Below are 22,439 nucleotides of genomic sequence, written 5' to 3'. Positions count from 1 at the left end.
TATGTCTTGGTCTGTATGTTCAATCATGAAAGGGTTAATTAGGACTCACCTTACAAAAGTCAAGAGGGCTGTTGGGGCCCTGCATAAAAATCCCTAACACTATTGTACCCAGTAAGTTCCTTCATTGTGCGTTCCAGTAGTGGTAGATAGATGATGGCATACAATCTCGATAGGTCTGTTGGGACTTGGACACCTAAGTATTTGATTGATGCATGGCGCCAACAGAAGGAGAAACTAGTTCTGATCAGCTAGATATCATCCGACGACAGGGATATGTTCAACATCTCTGACTTGCTAAAGTTAATTTTTAAATTACTCAGTTGACTATATCTTTTAAATTCCATGATGGGGGATGGGAGAGAAATCCAGGCTTGGGATATATAGAGCATAAGGTCATCGGCAAAGAGGGACAGTTTGTATTGGAGCTGGCCTACCTATATACCCTTGATGTTTGGGTTATTTATAATAGCTGTAGCCAGGGGTTCCTTGAAAATCACCCCTGACGGGTTCCGTTTCTGATGTGTATAGGCTGCGAGAAGAACCCATTTGCCCTGACTCTGGCTGTGGGGCTGTTAAATAAGGCGAGGATCTTCCCCATAAATTTTGGGCCCAGCCCAAGTAGTTTAAGCGCGGCGGTCATGAAACCCCAATGTACCCTGTCGAAAGCCTTATCTGCATCGATTGAGAGGAGGAAGGAGGGAATAGATCTTTTCTGTGCCTGTTTCATGAGGAGGAATGTCTTGTTTAAGTTGTCCCTTGCTTCTTTGCCCCTCACAAACCCTAGTTGGTCGGTGCTTACTAATTTTGGGAGGTACTGGGCCTGGCGATCCGCCAAGATTTCGGAGTATAGCTTCAGGTCTACATTTAAAAGGGAAATGGGCCAATAGCTCACGGGTGATAAGAGGTCCTTTTCCGGCTTTAAAAGAACACTGATATTTGCCTCTAAGGACTGAGGATGAAATGCTGAAGAGTGGGGAATAGAGTTGAAGACTCTTGTCAGAAATGGAGCCAGGGACTCCCTGAATAATTTATAAAATGGCGACAAGAAGCCGTTGGGGCCTGGGCTCTTCCCCGCGGGGGTGTTCCTAATTGCCTTAGATATTTCTTACTCACTGAGATCCGCTTCCAACGCCTCAACCTTGTCCTCCTCCAGTGGAGGCAAAGCTGTGTCTCTCATATAGGTGTCTATCTGCCTTGTCAGCAAGATTGGATCTAAATCAGTGAGTGGGCCTCTAATTTTGTACAGTTGGGTATAGTATTTACCAAATTCTGCGCTAATTTCGGCCGGGATGTATGTTTCTTTCCCTTCTGAGGTCCTAATTTTGGGGATGTGTGCTGTTACCACCTGTGGGTGGAGGAGTCTGGCCAGCTGGCGGCCACATTTGTTAGCATGTTCATAGATTCGACTTTTGAATTGCATGCGCTGGGAGAGTGATTTGCAGTCTAATAGGGCTCTGATGTCATCTCTCACTATTACTAGATCTGCCAGAACCTCCGGGGACCGAGTTGTTTTATGTCTTTGCTCAAGAGAGTGTAGTTCCTGTAACAGTGAGGTGAGTTTAGCTGCATTTTCTTTTTTAAATCGAACCCCATGTTCAGTGAAGCGACTGCGTAGCTCACATTTAAGAGCTTCCCCCTTCATAGGCATAACCTCGGGATGGAGGTCGGGCGATCCTAAATTGGATTCAAGAGTATGTTTTCTCTCCTGTATACAGAGGGCGTCCTTAAGCAAGTAATCGTTAAGATGCCAAGCCCATGGTCGTTTGGCAATATTAGGGATAGTGACTGTCACATATATTGGCGCATGATCGGAAATCACAATGTTCCCTATTGATGCTGTCGACTCCCACGTTAACGCTCTGTGCTGGATGAGAAAGAAATCTATACGACTATAAGAGTCATGTGCTGAGGAATAATATGTATTGTCTCTGTCCCTAGGTTGAACGATTCACCAAACATCAATCAACTGGAGGTTGTGTATGTCCTTTCTAAAGGAGCCCAGCTGTTGCAGGGAGACCTGGCTTTTTCCCAAGGAGGTGTCTAGTAATACATCCAAAGGGAAGTTGAAGTCCCCTCCCAACATTAGCATCCCCTCAGTAAACCCCGTTAAAATTTTTAGGCTATGCGTTTCAAGGCTGAACTCAACTCTTTTTGAAGCCATTAACAGATAAAAGCTAGATATACATCTTTCCTATTCCATTGTAACGATGCTGCCTCGTGTAACCAAGAATATATTGGGGCACATTTGCCTGGTCCCTGCGCGATCCCCGAGGTGCGTTGTCCATCGGAAAGCCCATCTTCCGCGATTCATTAAGATTGTGTGCCTGATTTCCTGCATGTGTCGCTTCCCCGATCAGGGCCGCCGGAGTTCACCTTCTTCCTGCCGGTGTATTGGATGTGACACAAATTGATTTGTTAAATCCCGTGCGTTGTCTGAATCCGTCGGCCGCCCCCGATTTGGGTCACATGAATGTGACACAATCCAATCACGCTGCGACGTAATCCCCAGCGCGATCCCCGAAAACGTTGGAAAAACCGATGGAAATGCGGCCGGGGACCTTAGTAAATAAGTCCCATTGTGTAACAAAGAACAATAGTTCAGATCATTAGTTGGGTAAGGATCGGGGTCAGGGTTTCAGTGGCCCCTTTGCAGTGAACTCACGTGGTGGCATTGAACATTCAGAAACTAAAACAGTCTCCTGTTCCCTAAAATATTCACTAGTTAATCATCCAGTATAATCAAGTATATCAAAGTATATCAAACAGTGATTATTTTATATACAGCCCCTCATGGCTATCTAATATATAAAGCTTAGTGTATGTATGTATATGTGTGTATATGTATGTATGTATGTATGTGTGTGTGTATACGTGTGTATGTATGTATATGTGTGTGTATGTATGTATGTATGTATGTGTGTGTGTATATGTGTGTATGTATGTATGTCTGCTAAAAGAATCTGTACCGTTGTGTTTACAATCACCACATTTTGCACAGCTGCTCTCTGTGACTCATAGAACATCACAGACTTGATTCTGCCCCGACTTTCCAAAACCCACTTATTGACCACAATGTACAGGAGCCATTGTCTGCTGCTGCTGTGGCAGTTGGAAGTTGAGCCGTGATTGGTTGCTGCTCTGCCACAGGTCATTAATATGAGCTCTGAGCTTTGATTGTGCAACACCCCTGCTAACTCTTAGGCAAGGTGGTTGTTGCAAATAGCACCCTCTGCTGTTAGGGAAGCTGATCTCTAATTTAGTGGTCTCTAAATACTGGAAAACTTTGTAATTGCAGCTGTAATGCAAGAGTTAACCATGTGAAATGTTGTTGTCCAATATGAATCTATACTATTGTAAAGCAAGCTGGAAGCTGATTGGAGAGTGATACCACCTGACCAAGGGAGAATAAAATCCCTAGTGGGCGGGAGCATATGGTCAGGGCAGAGAGACAGACCTCATGATCTGCAAACTCAGTCAAAGTCAGAACTAGTCAGAGAGCAGAGACTCCATCTTGATACTCATGTCAGCAAAGCAAGCAGAGGACAGTGAAGCTCCTGTAGAGCCGCATGAGCCAGTGATACCAGGAAGAAGAGGTGCCTCAGGCCACTGCCTATCACCCAGGGAAAGTTGGAAGACTAAGCCCCAAAAGCGGAGGTCCACCATCCGGATTCAGCTCCATCTTTACCAGCCCAGCCTGAAGCTACTACCATGATGTGAGTAAACCTTCCTGTGGACCAGCTATTTCCATCAACCTTCCAGTTTGCTGAATCTGCTGCTACTATTTGGCCATTGCCTGCTGTTTGAAGTTGAATAAAGAACTTTAAATTGATTTGCACATCGTGCCTCTGTGTAATCCCTGGATCAGACTATATCGCCACCACAGGCTCCCCAACTTCCATCATCCAGGGACTTCAATATACATCCAAAGGTTTGCCCCAGGGAGAAGCCTCTCCCTCCATATTTATTGCACACACCACCTGCTGGAGACCTGCAAGGCTGTAGACCCGTCCTTCGGTCCCCATACCAAGAGAAAGTGAGTGACAGAGAGACAATCAGGGAGAGTGAGTGAAAAAGAGACAGTCAGAGAGAGTGAGGGACAGAGACAGTCAGGGAGAGTGAGTAACAGAGCGACAGGTAGGGAGAGTGAGAGACATGCAGGGAGAGTGAATGACAGAGAGACAGTCAGGGGAGTTGAGTGATAGAGAGACAGTCAGAGAGAGTGAGTGACAGAGAGACAGACAGTGAGGAAGAGTGAGTGACAGAGAGACGGACAGGGAGTGTGAGCGAGTGAGAGACAGTCAGAGAGAGTGAATGACAGAGAGACAGTCAGGGAGAGTGAGTGAGAGACCCTTATTATTATTATTATTTAATTATTTACTTAATTAAATTATTTTCATTTCCTATGTACATGTGTTTTATACTTGTTATGTCTTCTTTATTCTGCATATGAAAATATCAAATAAAGAATAAAATTACAGACCCTGGTAAGATGGGTTTTTTTTCCAAGTAACTAAGTAAATTTTTCTGGTTTCTGTGGGGAGCTCTTTACAGTCCACCTCTAGCTCTAGGATGGTGGGTTTAAAATATCAGTGTTATTAACTTTAATAGATTGGTGCCGTAGAAATTATTTAATAACATTTATTTAATTAATACAAATTTAAAAAAAAAACATATTTATTATATTACAAACAGTATTTTATGAAAATCACTTTAATCTAATTTAATGTAAATGTTGTTAAGTTTTTGCTAAGTTTTATGCATCTTTATTTTTTATTATTATTATGTGTATGAAATATTTTTATTCACACTGCAAAGTTTGATGCATTCATTCTATTAAATTCTTATCTGGTATATGGTATATCTATATATACCACTAAGCAAATAGTCTGCTTTGGGGCATGTAAGACATTGAAATGCAGTCGGCTTATCCCTTGACAATTGTGACTCTTTGCCATGGTTTGATGACTCCTCACTATTCTAGATAAGAATAGGATCCAGTGGGTGCGGCCTCTTGCACAGAACCAGTGCATAAAATGGACGTTGAAGTGGTGCGGACTGTGATAGTTTTAGTAATGGGGATAGACATTCTATATCAAAATGTTCTTTATTAAATTAAAAATCAAAGATAATATGAAATTTATAAAATTGGACAACGTGTTTCGCGTGTGCAACCAGAGCAGATGAAGCATCCGGTTACCTGCTTGGAACATGGTTATCTGTTCTTGGGTCTATTTTTCGTTCTGCACAAGGCTGGCATGGGTCCTGCGTTGTATTGGTATTAAAGCCCCTAAAAGTCTGGAATCACTTCCTACATATGGTACTAGAAACAAGCTTCTTGGGGAATAGAGGATGTGTCCCTTATGCTGCTTTCAATCTGAGGTTTCGTCAAAGGTCCTAATGGCTCCTGTGGACTTCTGTATTGGGAGAAAGAACAAATGAATGAGCATCCAGTGGCTAAGGTCCTTCTCAGTAAAAGATTTGGTCAGTAGAACTGGTGACCATGGCCCCCTTAGAAGGCTCGGGCCCCGGGCTATCACCCAAACCGTCTATATTGTAATTCACTGCTGCCTCTTTAGTCTCCATTATTATGGTCTGCATTATTATTGACAGACCAGGGATCTTCATTAAGATTAACTGTCTGGTCTGAGGTCAACATCGTTATTAATTGTCTGATTTGAGGGTTCTACATTAATAGTAATTGTCTCAGCTAAGCCCTATGTTATTGTGTGGCCTGGGGTCGGTATTATTGATTGACTCGTCTAGACTTGGCATTATTTATCTTCACAGACACTTTTTCTGAGCCATTGGTTTTTATGAGTATTTTCACATTGGCTTTTTTTCCACTGATGTGTTGTCCGTGGGAAAAAAAATGTAAACCAGTCCAATGCTTTTCACTGATGAGGCCAATAGTCTGAGTTCGCAAAACCAGGCCGCGAATCCAGGTGTTATGGTTTCTGACCAATGGTGGTTTGCAGACTTGGAGACAAAAAAAGAACCAAACAGCGACAAAAGCAATGGACGCCCAATACACAACCCAGTATGAATACACCCTAACGAATCTGAAGAAGTGCACATAAAGATATCAATAAAACAATACAAATATTACAAAATAACACTAAAAATAAAAAATAAATAAATTGATGGATGGATGCAAGTCCCTGTTCTGGGGCCCACACCAATCTGAAATATTTTAAAAATAACACTAAAAAAAACAGGTCCTTGTTATTGTAGAGTAACTGATGTAATCGGAGCCACTGGGAAATTTCCTTTTGGGATGTCATTATTTTTATTCAGTTTGATCTATATATAAGGCCAATAAAAAGAACGCATTTACATTACACGACACGAGGGGTGACAGACTTGTTATTTTTAGATTTATATAATTATGAATATAATGTAGGTATCTGTGGGTCACACTAGAGGGAAGGACGATAACATTGGCAAAAAAAAACGATGGATCCTCAGAATTTTTCCTTTCCTGCAGAATATCCTTGTCGATATCTCATGGATGACCCCATGTACATTACAGTTCACATTCTGCCGTTCTCCTCAAAAAACATAGAGAAGCTGCTGAATCTCTGGGCTTTTTCCACATTATATTTCATAGGAATCTTTCTGAATTTGGTTGTTATTGCGGTGATTTGTCTCGATGCCCATCTACACTCTCCTATGTATGTCTTCTTCTGTAACTTGTCCTCCATAGATATCTGCTACACCACAGTCGTTATTCCTAATCTCCTCTACATGTTACTATCTGGGGATGACCTGTTATCTGTCACCCAGTGCTTCTCCCAGATGTACGGTTATATGTTATGTGCCAGTGCCGAGGTTATTCTGCTCTTTGTGATGTGGTTTGACCGATACGTCGCCATTTGTCATCCATTTTCTTATCACCAAATGTTTCAAAGCAACAAATGTATCCTGACTGTAGTCATCATCTGGATCTGCGCCTTCCTAAATTCTTCCTTACTCCTAAGATCACTCTTAACATTGTCCTTCAATAAAGTTGTTAGTATTCATAATTTCTTCTGCGATACCCTAGATGTATTTAAGGCATCATGTGGCGGCTCTCGGGAGTTCACCCTTATTGTCTATGTAGAGTTGGTGCTGCTTGGATTTTTGCCATTTTTATGCAACTTTCTGTCATATGTTTCTATATTCCGTGTTATTCTCCACATGAAGTCAAAAGAAGGAAGGAGGAAGACCCTCTCCACCTGCTTGTCCCATCTCACTGTTATGGCCATTTATTACTCTGTAGGTTCCGTGGTGTATCTGATGCCCTTTTCAGGGCACACGGAGCTCCTGAAGCAGATCCTTTCAGTGTTTTATGTGATAATTGTTCCCACAATCAATCCGATCATTTATAGTCTACGCAACAAAGAAATCATCACAGCTTGTCAGAAGCTAATGAAGATCTCATGAAATATCAGTGAACAACAACATAACTCATATGAAGAAGAAAAGCACTCCACTAAAACACAAGACCTTACAGGTAGGGGATAAATGTCCATTATAGAATTTGCTTTCCTAGGTGGAATCTCACCCATTGTCTATAAAAAGTTTCCTCCAAAGAAATGCAAAAATGTGCAAAAATTTGTTATATTTTGATTCTGTTTGGTGACTTATAGCCTAAAGGTGGAGCATTACTTCAGATGTCCCTTTATTTGGATCCATTGCTCCTGGAAACATGCCTACAGTATCAAAGTACAGATAGGAGTCGCATCCTTCAGACCACATGAAGTCTAAAGTGATCTGAAAGTTGAGATTCTTAAACATGACACCAAAAGCTTGGTTTCAGGTGCTATAGACACAGACTTTTGTGTTTTTTGCGTTTCCATTTTTGACACCCAACTTTTATTTTTCTGTTAATAGCTAAATAAGGGCTTGTTTTCTGCTTAACAAATTTTACTTCCTAGTGATGGTATTTAATATTCCATGGCATGTACTTGGAAGCTGGAAAAAAAAAATCCAAATTCAGTGGAATTGTTGAAAAAACACATTTGCACATTTGCTTTTGGGGCCTGTTTTATGGATTTGCTCACTTTGCTCTCAGAATGACTTGTCCCCTTTATTCATTGGGTCAGTAAAATCATTGTGATACCAAATATATATATATATAGGTTTTATAATGTTTTTGTAGATTTAACAAATTTGAATCTTTTGTACAAAAATATAAATTCTTCATTTTGCCATATTTTGAGGCCAAACTTCGGTCTACAGACCTGTGTAAAGTGTTATTTTTTTGTGGAATGAGATAATGGGGCACATTTACTTACGCGTTCCAGTCGCGATCCCGCGGCGCATTGTGCGATGCTGATTTGGGTCTGCCAGAATTTAGTAAGGTCCGTGCACCCGATATCCAGCAGGTGTCGCTGCTGCGCCGAGGTCCGCTGGAGTTCACCTTCTTCATCCCAGTGCATGTAAGTGCTGATCTTTCGACACAAATTCTTTTTTAAATTCCGCGTTTTCTCCGGATCCGTCAGGCTGTCTGACGGCCACGTGTTCTGATTTCTGTCGCGTAAAAGTCGGCGCCGATGAGCCAAAATCCTATCACTTGCGCCTAAATCCTGGGGCAATTAGAGCAAATCGCAAATTGTTGGGAAACCCAACGAAAGTGCGCGATTCAGACCCTTAGTAAATGAGCCCCAATGTTTTCATTGTTTTCATTTTGGTGACTGTACAATCTTTTGATCACCTTTTATTAAAATTTTATATGTGTTGCAAAATTGCTAAAATGGTGCAGTTCAGACATTTGGGAGCTATTTTTCAAAAAATAGGTTCATCGCCGAGAATAACCATTTTTTTAAAAAAAGTGTACGAAAAATTTCCCTTTCTTTCTTCAGCTCATGCCCCGGAAGAAGCCTTGGAGGCGAAACCCTGGGTCGGGCAGCTTGGTTAAGCTAGCATCCTGCTATTAATTTTGATGCGCAATTTTACTTACCGTATATACTCGTGTATAAGCCGAGTTTTTCAGCACAAAAAATGTGCTGAAAAACATCCCCTCGGCTTATACACGAGTCAATACTGACTAAAATTGACTAAAAAAATAATAAACTTATATACTCACCCTCCGGTGGCCCCGATGCGCAGCGCTGCTCCCCCGATGTCATCGCGGCTCCTCTTCTGGCTTCCCGGCTGTTCTTCTTCCTTCAGCGTGCTGGGCGCCGCCATGCTCTTCTCGCGGGCGGCGCCTAGTATGACGTCAGCAGCGGCGCGTCATACTAGGCGCCGCCCGCGAGAAGAACATGACGGCGCCCAGCAAGCTGAAGCAAGAGGCTCTATACTACTGGGGGCACGGCTCTATACTACTGGGGGCACGGCTCTATACTACTGGGGGCAGGCTGTGCTGTATACTACTGGGGGCAGGCTGTGCTGTATACTACTGGGGGCAGGCTGTGCTGTATACTACTGGAGGCAGGCTGTGCTGTATACAACTGGGGGCAGGCTGTGCTGTATACTACTGGGGGTAGGCTGTGCTGTATACTACTGGGGGCAGGCTGGGCTGTATACTACTGGGGGCAGGCTGTGCTGTATACTACTGGGGGCAGTGCTGTATACCACTGGGGACTGTGCTGTATACTACTGGGGGCACGGCTCTATACTACTGGGGGCACAGCTGTATACTACTGGGGGCACGGCTGTATACTACTGGGGGCAGGCTGTGCTGTATACTACTGGGGGCAGGCTGTGCTGTATACTACTGGGGGCAGGCTGGGCTGTATACTACTGGGGGCAGGCTGTGCTGTATACTACGGGGGGCAGGCTGTGCTGTATACTACTGGGGGCAGGCTGTGCTGTATACTACTGGGGGCAGGCTGTGCTGTATACTACTGGGGGCAGGCTGTGCTGTATACTACTGGGGGCAGGCTGTGCTGTATACTACTGGGGGCAGGCTGGGCTGTATACTACTGGGGGCAGTGCTGTATACCACTGGGGACTGTGCTGTATACTACTGGGGGCAGGCTGGGCTGTATACTACTGGGGGCAGGCTGGGCTGTATACTGGGGGGTCTGTGACCAATGCATTTCCCACCCTCGGCTTATACTCGAGTCAATAGGTTTTCCCAGTTTTTTGTGGTAAAATTAGGGGTCTCGGCTTATACTCGGGTCGGCTTATACTCGAGTATATACGGTATGTTTTTGAGTATTTCTTTTAATAAATTTTTAACCTGTTGAAACACACTACACCATCTGCCTGTATGTTCCTCGTAGCAATATCGTCTGACAAGAATCAGTTAAGGGGAACAAACGCGGTGGTGCTGGTCTGAACTGAGGCATAGTTTCATCAGAAGGATCTGCCATTGCTAATGCTGGATTTCATCGAATGGATATACAGTATAACACTATAGGAGAAGAATTAGAAGAACTCTGGAGCTCCGGCTAGAAGGAAAATTGATTATTTTCTTTAAAAAAAAACTGCTTTATCATTGAGACTTTGTGGACCGGTCTTCTTCCGTGAGTAGCTCCGTAAGGGGCAAATTGTGCACCGCAACAACAATTGTTTTCCTCAATTAAATAGACCCTAAATAGGTCTTTTATTTTTTCTGTTTTCAAATTAAGCAAAAAGACACTTTTAATTTTTTTTACCTTAAAGATTGTCTTTTTACCATCATATTATAGGGACCCCCTGTATTTAACAACTAAACGGTTAAAAGGACAGGGAAGTAATTTTTTTCAATAATTTTGTAAACTATTATTTATACTACGTCCAATCACATGTCCAAATTTTTGATACCACATTTACCCTTGATGCATGATCCCACGAAGAGCCATCACTTGTAACAAACATTGCAACGAAAGATGTTTCTAAGTACATTAGACTGATGAAGACGTCACTTCGAGCCCAAAATGCGCTTTATTTTTACTTATGTTTTAATAAATAAAAGTAGTGTCACCTCAACTACAAAGTCTGAAGATTATCCACTGCCATTGACCCAAGGAGAAAGTATCTGTAATAGACCCCCAGTTGAGTAAAATTAAAAGACAAAACTAGTTAAGGCAAAAAAAATAACAATGAGCGCTTGGATAGCACAAAATGGTCACCTTCAGCTGCCTCCTGCTTTATTCCTTCCCTCCCATATTTTTTATTGATGCACAAAATAAAGACTTAATTTTAAGGAATGGTGAGTGGCAACTGTTCTGCTATATCAATTTTTCAGGTTAGTGCACCACCGTATCCTACATAGGTCGTGCACCCCTTATTTTTTTTCCCAAGGAGAATTGTAAATAGTTTCCTCCAGTTAATTATTGTTATTTCTTATGCCTTTAAAACTACAATACATTTATTACAAGGGAATTCCATCGTCTTCGTTATGTTCTTTCTAGAGATGAGCGAACATGCTCGTCCGAGCTTGATGCTCGGTCGAGCATTAGGGTACTCGAAACTGCTCGTTGCTCGGACGAATACTTTGCCCGCTCGAGAAAATGGCAGCTCCCGCCGTTTTGCTTTTTGGCAGCCAGAAACAGAGCCAATCACAAGCCAGGAGACTCTGCACTCCACCCAGCATGACGTGGTACCCTTACACGTCGATAGCAGTGGTTGGCTGGCCAGATCAGGTGACCCTGGGATAGACTAGCCGCTGGCCGCGCTGCTCGGATCATTCTGTCTCTGGATGCCGCTAGGGAGAGAGCTGCTGCTGGTCAGGGAAAGCGTTAGGGTGTTCTATTAGCTTACTGTTAGGCAGGAGTGATTCTCAAAGAACCCAACAGCCCTTCTTAGGGCTACAATAACGTTCTACTTTTTTTATTTTAATTTGCATCTTTTACCATTTTGTGAGGAATTAGCAGGGGGACTTGCTACCGTTGTGTTTAGCTCTTAGTGGCACACATATCCATAGCAAAGACCGAAGTGGGAAAATTCAGTAGGGGTTGGATTTCTATTAGGCAATAACTCAGTGTCATCTCATCTGGCATAGTAGTGTGCTTCCTTTGATACTTGGCTAGAAAATAGCCATAGGAGAATACAAATAGCTTCTTGAAGCCTACAGTAGCGTTCTATATATTTGATTTCTGGTTGATCTGCTGGTGGCTGTAGTTTCTGCAGTGCATGTACTTGCCAATTCTGAGCAATTTGTAGTGAGACTTGCGACCGCTGTGTTCTGCGCTTAGTGGCGCACATATCCATAGCAAAGGCTGAAGTGGGAAAATTCAGTAGGGGTTGGATTTCTATTAGGCAATAACTCAGTGTCATCTCATCTGGCATAGTAGTGTGCTTCCTTTGATACTTGGCTAGAAAATAGCCATAGGAGAATACAAATAGCTTCTTGAAGCCTACAGTAGCGTTCTATATATTTGATTTCTGGTTGATCTGCTGGTGGCTGTAGTTTCTGCAGTGCATGTACTTGCCAATTCTGAGCAATTTGTAGTGAGACTTGCGACCGCTGTGTTCTGCGCTTAGTGGCGCACATATCCATAGCAAAGGCTGAAGTGGCAAAATTCAGTAGGGGTTGGATTTCTATTAGGCAATAACTCAGTGTCATCTCATCTGGCATAGTAGTGTGCTTCCTTTGATACTTGGCTAGAAAATAGCCATAGGAGAATACAAATAGCTTCTTGAAGCCTACAGTAGCGTTCTATATATTTGATTTCTGGTTGATCTGCTGGTGGCTGTAGTTTCTGCAGTGCATGTACTTGCCAATTCTGAGCAATTTGTAGTGAGACTTGCGACCGCTGTGTTCTGCGCTTAGTGGCGCACATATCCATAGCAAAGGCTGAAGTGGCAAAATTCAGTAGGGGTTGGATTTCTATTAGGCAATAACTCAGTGTCATCTCATCTGGCATAGTAGTGTGCTTCCTTTGATACTTGGCTAGAAAATAGCCATAGGAGAATACAAACAGCTTCTTGAAGCCTACAGTAGCGTTCTATATATTTGATTTCTGGTTGATCTGCTGGTGGCTGTACTTTCTGCAGTGCATGTACTTGCCAATTCTGAGCAATTTGTAGTGAGACTTGCGACCGCTGTGTTCTGCGCTTAGTGGCGCACATATCCATAGCAAAGGCCGAAGTGGCAAAATTCAGTAGGGGTTGGATTTCTATTAGGCAATAACTCAGTGTCATCTCATCTGGCATAGTACTGTGCTTCCTTTGATACTTGGCTAGAAAATAGCCATAGGAGAATACAAATAGCTTCTTGAAGCCTACAGTAGCGTTCTATATATTTGATTTCTGGTTGATCTGCTGGTGGCTGTACTTTCTGCAGTGCATGTACTTGCCAATTCTGAGCAATTTGTAGTGAGACTTGCGACCGCTGTGTTCTGCGCTTAGTGGCGCACATATCCATAGCAAAGGCTGAAGTGGCAAAATTCAGTAGGGGTTGGATTTCTATTAGGCAATAACTCAGTGTCATCTCATCTGGCATAGTAGTGTGCTTCCTTTGATACTTGGCTAGAAAATAGCCATAGGAGAATACAAATAGCTTCTTGAAGCCTACAGTAGCGTTCTATATATTTGATTTCTGGTTGATCTGCTGGTGGCTGTAGTTTCTGCAGTGCATGTACTTGCCAATTCTGAGCAATTTGTAGTGAGACTTGCGACCGCTGTGTTCTGCGCTTAGTGGCGCACATATCCATAGCAAAGGCTGAAGTGGGAAAATTCAGTAGGGGTTGGATTTCTATTAGGCAATAACTCAGTGTCATCTCATCTGGCATAGTAGTGTGCTTCCTTTGATACTTGGCTAGAAAATAGCCATAGGAGAATACAAATAGCTTCTTGAAGCCTACAGTAGCGTTCTATATATTTGATTTCTGGTTGATCTGCTGGTGGCTGTAGTTTCTGCAGTGCATGTACTTGCCAATTCTGAGCAATTTGTAGTGAGACTTGCGACCGCTGTGTTCTGCGCTTAGTGGCGCACATATCCATAGCAAAGGCTGAAGTGGCAAAATTCAGTAGGGGTTGGATTTCTATTAGGCAATAACTCAGTGTCATCTCATCTGGCATAGTAGTGTGCTTCCTTTGATACTTGGCTAGAAAATAGCCATAGCAATAGGATAGGATTGTTTGGTTCTAAAAACTCAAAAAAAAACAAAAAACACAAAAAAAAACAAAAAACACAAAAAAACACACAAAAAAAAAAAAAAAAAGTAAAAAAAAAAAAAAAGTTATAACTCTCATTTTAAAAATGTTTAACCCCAGGGCTAGGGGTAGAGGACGAGGGCGGGGACGTGGGCGTCCAACTACTGCAGGGGTCAGAGGCCGTGGTCCTGGGCGGGGTGAGACACCACCTGCTGATGAGGGAGCAGGGGAACGCCGCAGAGCTACACTCCCTAGGTTCATGTCTGAAGTTACTGGGACTCGTGGTAGAGCACTGTTGAGGCCAGAACAGTGCGAACAGGTGATGTCGTGGATTGCTGACAATGCTTCGAGCAATTTGTCCACCACCAGTCAGTCTTCCACGCAGTCCACCCATGTCACCGAAATCCCCACTCCTCCAGCTCCTGCACCTCAGCCTCCTCCCCCCCAGTCTGCCCCCTCCCAGGAAAATTTGCCATTTGAACCGGCATACTCTGAGGAACTGTTTTCTGGACCCTTCCCACAGTCACAAACCACTTGTCCGGTTGCTGCTGAGCAATTTTCCGATGCCCAGGTTTTCCACCAGTCACAGTCTGTGGGTGATGATGACCTTCTTGACGTAGTGGAAGTGTGTAAAGAGGTGTCCGACGATGAGGAGACACGGTTGTTAGACAGTGGGGAAGTTGTTGTCAGGGCAGGAAGTCCGAGGGGGGAGCAGACTGAGGGATCGGAGGATGATGAGGTGACAGACCCAAGCTGGGTTGAGAGGCCGGGTGAACACAGTGCTTCTGAGACGGAGGAGAGTCCTCGACCTGAACAGGTTGGAAGAGGCAGTGGTGGGGCCAGACGGAGAGGCAGGGCCAGAGCTGGTGCATCAGCGCCACTGTCAACTAGTGAAGCTCCCGTGGTGAGGGCTCTTGCGGCGAGGGCTAGATCTTCAGAAGTGTGGAGGTTCTTTAAGGAAACACCGGATGACCGACGGACTGTGGTGTGCAACATTTGCCAAACCAGGCTCAGCAGGGGTTCCACCACTACTAGCTTAACTACCACCAGTATGCGCAGGCATATGAATGCTAAGCACCCCACTCAGTGGCAACAAGCCCGTTCACCTCCGGCCGTGCACACCACTGCTCCTTCCCCTGTGTCAGCTGCTAGTCAGCCCCCTGCCCAGGACCCTGGCCCAAAAACCCCATCGTCGCCTCCACGATCCTCCACAGCATCCACCAGCGTTCAGCTCTCCATACCCCAGACGCTGGAGCGGAAACGCAAATATAGTGCAACCCACCCGCACGCCCAAGCCCTTAATGTGCACATCTCCAGATTGCTTAGCCTGGAGATGCTGCCCTATAGGCTAGTAGAGACCGAGGCCTTTCGCAACCTCATGGCGGCGGCCGCCCCTCGGTATTCGGTCCCCAGCCGCCACTACTTTTCCCGATGTGCCGTCCCAGCCCTGCACCAGCACGTGTCAGACAACATCATCCGTGCCCTGACCAACGCCGTTTCTGACAAGGTCCACCTGACCACGGACACGTGGACGAGTGCTGCCGGGCAGGGCCACTATATATCGCTGACGGCACATTGGGTTAACTTGGTGGAGGCTGGGACCGAGACTGACCCTGGGGCTGCTCATATACTGCCGACGCCGAGGATTGCGGGGCCTACCTCGGTCCAGGTGTTTCAGGCCTACTATGCCTCCTCCTCCTCCCACCCCTCCTCCACCTCCTCCTCCGAACTACCATCCGTGGGCACGGCGCCATCAGTCGGTAGCTCTAGGCACAGCAGCAGTGCCGTCGCTAAGCGACAGCAGGCGGTGCTCAAACTGCTGAGCCTAGGCGACAAAAGGCACACCGCCCAAGAGCTATTACAGGGCATCACGGCGCAGACTGATCTGTGGCTGGCACCGCTGAACCTCAAGCCGGGAATGGTTGTGTGTGACAACGGCCGTAACCTGGTGGCGGCTCTGCAACTCGGCAGACTGACACATGTGCCATGCCTGGCCCATGTGTTAAATCTGATAGTGCAGCGTTTCCTCAAGACATACCCCAATCTGTCTGATTTGCTCACGAAGGTGCGCCGCATCTGTGCGCATTTCAGGAAGTCCAGCCCAGATGCTGCCACTCTCAGGGCAGCGCAGCGCCGCCTCCAACTGCCCGCTCACCGACTGTTGTGCGACGTGCCCACGAGGTGGAATTCAACACTGACCATGTTATCCAGAGTTTACCAGCAGCGCCGAGCGATTGTAGACTGCCAGATGTCAACTTCCACCAGAACTGGTAGTCAGGTCAGTCAGCTTCCTCAAGTCTACAATGAGGAGTGGACGTGGATGTCTGATATCTGTCAGGTGCTGAGTAACTTTGAGGAGTCAACACAGATGGTCAGTGGCGATGCCGCCATCATCAGCCTCACCATCCCGCTGCTTGGCCTGTTGAAAAACTCTCTGGTCAGCATGAAGTCGGAAGCTTTGCGCTCGTCACAAGAGACGGGGGAAGAATATTCCCTTGTTGATAGCCAAAGCACCCTGAGGTCTGTTTCTCAGCGCATATCGGAGGAGGTGGAGGTGGAGGAGGATGAGGAGGAAGAGGAGGAGAATGTTGGCGAGACACAAGAGGGGACCATTGTTGAGTCCTTCACTGTTCAGCGTGTATGGGCAGAAGAAGAGGAGTTGGAGGAGTTGGAGGAGGAGGAAATGGACAGTCAGGCCAGTGAGGGGAGTGAATTCTTACGCGTTGGTACTCTGGCGCATATGGCAGATTTCATGCTAGGCTGCCTATCCCGTGACCCTCGCGTTCAAAGAATTTATTCCAGCACCGATTACTGGGTGTTCACTCTCCTGGACCCACGGTACAAGCAAAATCTTGCCACTCTCATCCCTGCAGAGGAAAGGAGTGTGAGAATGCATGAATACCAGCAGGCCCTGGTGCACAAGCTGAAACAGTATTTCCCTTCTGACAGCGCTAGCGGCAGAGTGCGTAGTTCTGCGGGACAAGTAGCGAGGGAGAGTAGGCGAGCAGGCAGCTTGTCCAGCACTGGCAAGGGTACGCTTTACAAGGCTTTTGCCAGCTTTATGTCACCCCAGCAAGACACTGTCACCTGTCCCCAGTCTCGGCAGAGTAGGGCTGATCTTTACAGAAAGATGGTGAGGGAGTACGTAGCTGACCATACCATCGTCCTAAATGATCACACAGCTCCCTACAACTACTGGGTTTCAAAGCTGGACATGTGGCACGAACTGGCGCTGTACGCCTTGGAGGTTCTTGCCTGCCCTGCCGCTAGCGTCTTGTCCGAGCGGGTTTTCAGTGCAGCTGGTGGCATCATCACCGATAAGCGTACACGCCTGTCGACTGACAGCGCTGACAGGCTGACGCTTATTAAAATGAATAAAGGCTGGATTTCTCAGAATTTCCAATCTCCACCAGGTGAAGGAAGCTCAACCTGAATAATTGATCCACTCCTCCTCCTCCTCCTCATTTTCCTCCTTCTCCTCCTCTTTGTACAGTAAAGCAGAGGAAAATGGCTATTTTTTGACAGGGCCCACTGGCTCTTGCTATACTTCATGCATTTAATTTTTCTGGAGGGCCACCTACCCGGTCCTCTGTTTGAAACAATTTTTGTGAGTGCCACATACAGGCACTCAATCTATTCCATTTTTCTGGAGGGCCACCTACCCGGTCCTCTGGTTTGAACAATTTTTGGGACTGCCACATACAGGCACTCAATCTATTCCATTTTACTGGAGGGCCACCTACCTGCTCCTCTGGTTTGAACAATTTTTGGGACTGCCACATACAGGCACTCAATCTATTCCATTTTACTGGAGGGCCACCTACCTGCTCCTCTGGTTTGAAACATTTTTGGGACTGCCACATACAGGCACTCAATCTATTCCATTTTACTGCAGGGCCACCTACCTGCTCCTCTGGTTTGAACAATTTTTGGGACTGCCACATACAGGCACTCAATCTATTCCATTTTACTGGAGGGCCACCTACCTGCTCCTCTGGTTTGAACAATTTTTGGGACTGCCACATACAGGCACTCAATCTATCCCATTTTACTGGAGGGCCACCTACCTGCTCCTCTGGTTTGAAAAATGTTTGGGACTGCCACATACAGGCACTATCCAAATTAAATTGTCTCCATAGCAGCCTCCACACGTTGTCTCCATTCCTACCTCCAAAAGTCGTCCATATAGCTGCCTCCATACATCGTCCCTTTATCAAACGAGGTGTGTCAGGCAGAAATTTGGGTTGTTTTCATGGATTCCACATCAAAGTTGTTAACTTTGTCGCCACCCTGCTGTGTAATCCACAAAATATACTTGCAAACTTTTACCATTTAGGGATATTATTTCAGTGCTTCTTGCGCATCTGTTTACATTCCCCTCACCCGCCATATCCTAAACTTATAAGAACGCTACTACACTTGATCTTATACAAAAGTGCTGTTTGGGGAGTAGCCTAGAGACAGGGGCTTGGATTTGCGAAAGCTCGCCTGGCAGCGGAGCGCCAGCTCCATGCGCATCATGCGCTTCTTGCGCATCTGTTTACATTCCCCTCACCCGGCATATCCTAAACTTATAAGAACGCTACTACACTTGATCTTATACAAAAGGTTCTTAGAAGTGCTGTTTGGGGAGTAGCCTAGAGACAGGGGCTTGGATTGGCGAAAGCTCGCCTGGCAGCGGAGCGCCAGCTCCATGCCAAGATCCAACTAACATAGTTTTAACTGCAGCACCTTTAATCTACTACTAGTTCACTGCCTCCATACATGGTCCCCTTATCAAACGAGCTGTGTCAGGCAGAATTTTGGGTTGTTTTCATGGCTTCCATGTTAACTTTGTCGCCACCCTGCTGTGTAATCCACAAAATATACTGGCAAACTTTTATCATGTACCGATATTATTTGAGCACTTCTTGCTCACCTCCTTTGGTTCCTCTCTGCCACCCATTGGTTTGAAGCCTGAGTCCATTTAGGGTATGTCGCCATGACACTCTCTAGCCTGCTGCCGCTGCCTCTGCATGCCGTCCCCTATAGTGTCAGGGTCAATTATTGCATGTTTTAGATGCTATCTAGCTTCATTCTGTCACTCTGTCATGGCCATGCTGTTGCCCATAATTTTGGCATAATGGTGCGTTTAAGCAGCCTCAGAGGCATCCATGCATGCTGCCCCTGCTGTTTCCTGTCCATTTCCGTGGTGTTTCCATCCTTTTCTGAGGTTCCCAGGTGTTTGGCCAAGCTTCCCTGTGCAGAGCCTTGGTCCCCTTGAAAAATGCTCGAGTCTCCCATTGACTTCAATGGGGTTCGTTATTCGAGACGAGCACTCGAGCATCGGGAAAAGTTCGTCTCGAATAACGAGTACCCGAGCATTTTAGTGTTCGCTCATCTCTAGTTCTTTCTTATTTTATATGAACTTAAAATTTTTTGCTCTCACAGGATTGTGGTAGGTCTCCATGGATAACGACACGTGTTCCAGATTGTGCCATTTTCAACAACTACCAGTAAGTTTGTAATTCTTACCGTTTTCTCGTCTATATACTCTATCGGAGTCTTGGTGAATTTGCATATTTTTACTGTGATTTGTTTCGATATTCGGCTTCACTCCCCAATGTACGTCTTCCTCTGTAACTTATCCTTCATAGACATCTGCTACACCACAGTCATCATCCCAAAGCTTCTCCATATAGTGCACTCAGGGATGAAGTCCTTGTCCTTCAAGCAATGCTTCACGTCGTCATCTGGGTCTGCGCCTTCCTGAATTCTTTATACATGATCAGTCCCCTCTTATCGCTGCCCTTCCAGGAGGCCATTACTGTTCATCACTTATTCTTTCATGCTGTGGATGTAGTCAATGCTTTCCATGGGGGTTATCGAAAATTCACCATTGTAATCTATGTAGAGTTTGTGCTGTTTGGAGTTGGTCCAAAAGAAGGAAAACCTTCTCCACCTGCCTGTCCCATCTCATTGTCCTGATGATTTTCTACTCCACAGGTTGCTTGGTGTACATAACACCATCGTCCTACCAAACAGTGACCCTCAGTCAGAGCTTTTCAACCTTCTACAACATAGTAGTTCCCATGCTCAATCCTGTCATATACAGTCTACATAACAGGGAAATTAAGAGAGCTTGTCGAAGGTTCATGAAGACCAAGTAAAGTATCTCTAGTGTATTTTGCAAAAGAATAAAAAACTAAGGATAGAGCTCTCCTTTGGGAGGACATGTCCAGGACTGAAAAATAGGAGGGACTGGTTTTCTCCAATTAGTTATGAAGAAAGGAAAGGTGCTGCTCCAGCATGACCATCTTGAGAGCTTTTTTTTTCCATGTAGAGTTGGCACGTTTCGGATGGAACATTGTCCTTAATAGTAATTAGACATACCGTATATACTCGAGTATAAGCCGACCCGAGTATAAGCCGAGACCCCTAATTTTACCACCAAAAACTGGGAAAAACTACTGACTCGAGTATAAGCCGAGGGTGGGAAATGCATTGGTCAAACCCCCCCAGTAGTATACAGCCTGCCAGCCCCCAGAAGAATACAGCAGCCCCTAGTAGTATACAGCAGCCCCTAGTAGTATACAGCAGCCCCCTGTAGTATACAGCAGCCCCCCTGTAGTATACAGCAAGCCCCCCTGTAGTATACAGCAAGCCCTTAGTAGTATACAACAGCCCCTAGTAGTATACAGCAGCCCCTAGTAGTATACAGCAGCCCCCAGTAGTATACAGCAGCCGCCCAGTAGTATACAGCAGCCCCCAGTAGTATACAGCAGCCCCCAGTAGTATACAGCAGCCCCCAGTGGTATACAGCAGCCCCCAGTGGTATACAGCCTGCCCCTAGTAGTATACAGCCTGTCCCTAGTAGTATACAGCCTGCCCCTAGTAGTATACAGCCTGCCCCTAGTAGTATACAGCCTGCCCCCACGGCCCTTAAAAAAATAAACTTAAATACTCACCCTCCGATGTCAGCGCGGCTCCCCGATGTCGGCGCGACTTACCGATGTCCCCGATGTCAGCGCTTCCCGTCTTCTTTCTTCTCCGCGGCTCCTCTTCACTCTTCTCGCGCCCATGCTTTCTTCTAGCAGGCGCATACTATGACGCGGCCGCTGCTGACGTCATAGTATGCGCGGCCATGAAGAAAACATGGCCGCGTCGATGATAGAAGAAAGAAGAAAGAAGAGGAGCCGCGGAGAAGAAAGAAGACGGGACGCGCTGACATCGGGGACATCGGTAAGTCGCGCCGACATCGGGGAGCCGCGCTGACATCGGAGGGTGAGTATTTAATTTTATTTTTTTAAGTGGGTAATTTTTTGGGGGTAATACACTCGTGTATAAACCGAGGGGACGTTTTTCAGCACATTTTTTGTGCTGAAAAACTAGGCTTATACACGAGTATATACGGTAATTTAGAAAAGACATAAGCGGATGTGATATTACAGAAAAAAAGGAGAAAATGTAGTAACTAGAGATGAGCGAACACTAAAATGCTCGGGTACTCGTTATTCGAGACGAACTTTTCCCGATGCTCGAGTGCTCGTCTCGAATAACGAACCCCATTGAAGTCAATGGGAGACTCGAGCATTTTTCAAGGGGACCAAGGCTCTGCACAGGGAAGCTTGGCCAAACACCTGGGAACCTCAGAAAAGGATGGAAACACCACGGAAATGGACAGGAAACAGCAGGGGCAGCATGCATGGATGCCTCTGAGGCTGCCTAATCGCACCATTATGCCAAAATTATGGGCAACAGCATGGCCATGACAGAGTGACAGAATGAAGCTAGATAGCATCTAAAACATCCAATAATTGACCCTGACACTATAGGGGACGGCATGCAGAGGCAGCGGCAGCAGGCTAGAGAGTGTCATGGCGACATACCCTAAATGGACTCAGGCTTCAAACCAATGGGTGGCAGAGAGGAACCAAAGGAGGTGAGCAAGAAGCGCTCAAATAATATCGGTACATGATAAAAGTTTGCCAGTATATTTTGTGGATTACACAGCAGGGTGGCGACAAAGTTAACATGGAAGCCATGAAAACAACCCAAAATTCTGCCTGACACAGCTCGTTTGATAAGGGGACCATGTATGGAGGCAGTGAACTAGTAGTAGATTAAAGGTGCTGCAGTTAAAACTATGTTAGTTGGATCTTGGCATGGAGCTGGCGCTCCGCTGCCAGGCGAGCTTTCGCCAATCCAAGCCCCTGTCTATAGGCTACTCCCCAAACAGCACTTCTAAGAACCTTTTGTATAAGATCAAGTGTAGTAGCGTTCTTATAAGTTTAGGATATGGCGGGTGAGGGGAATGTAAACAGATGCGCAAGAAGCGCTGAAATAATATCCCTAAATGGTAAAAGTTTGCAAGTATATTTTGTGGATTACACAGCAGGGTGGCGACAAAGTTAACAACTTTGATGTGGAATGCCCTGTAATAGCTCTTG

The 22,439-nt window shown here is 45.5% G+C and overlaps 1 protein-coding gene across 2 annotated transcripts in view; it reads left to right on the top strand.

Moving 5' to 3' along the window:
* The window catches only part of WDR90 (WD repeat domain 90), a 716,604-nt gene that overhangs the window by 388,111 nt on the left and 306,054 nt on the right, over window positions 1-22,439 (top strand). The window lies entirely within an intron of this gene.

This window comes from Engystomops pustulosus, chromosome 8, assembly GCF_040894005.1.
Source record: "Engystomops pustulosus chromosome 8, aEngPut4.maternal, whole genome shotgun sequence".
Classification (NCBI taxonomy): domain Eukaryota; kingdom Metazoa; phylum Chordata; class Amphibia; order Anura; family Leptodactylidae; genus Engystomops; species Engystomops pustulosus.
This window is presented reverse-complemented; position numbering and strand designations above follow the sequence as displayed.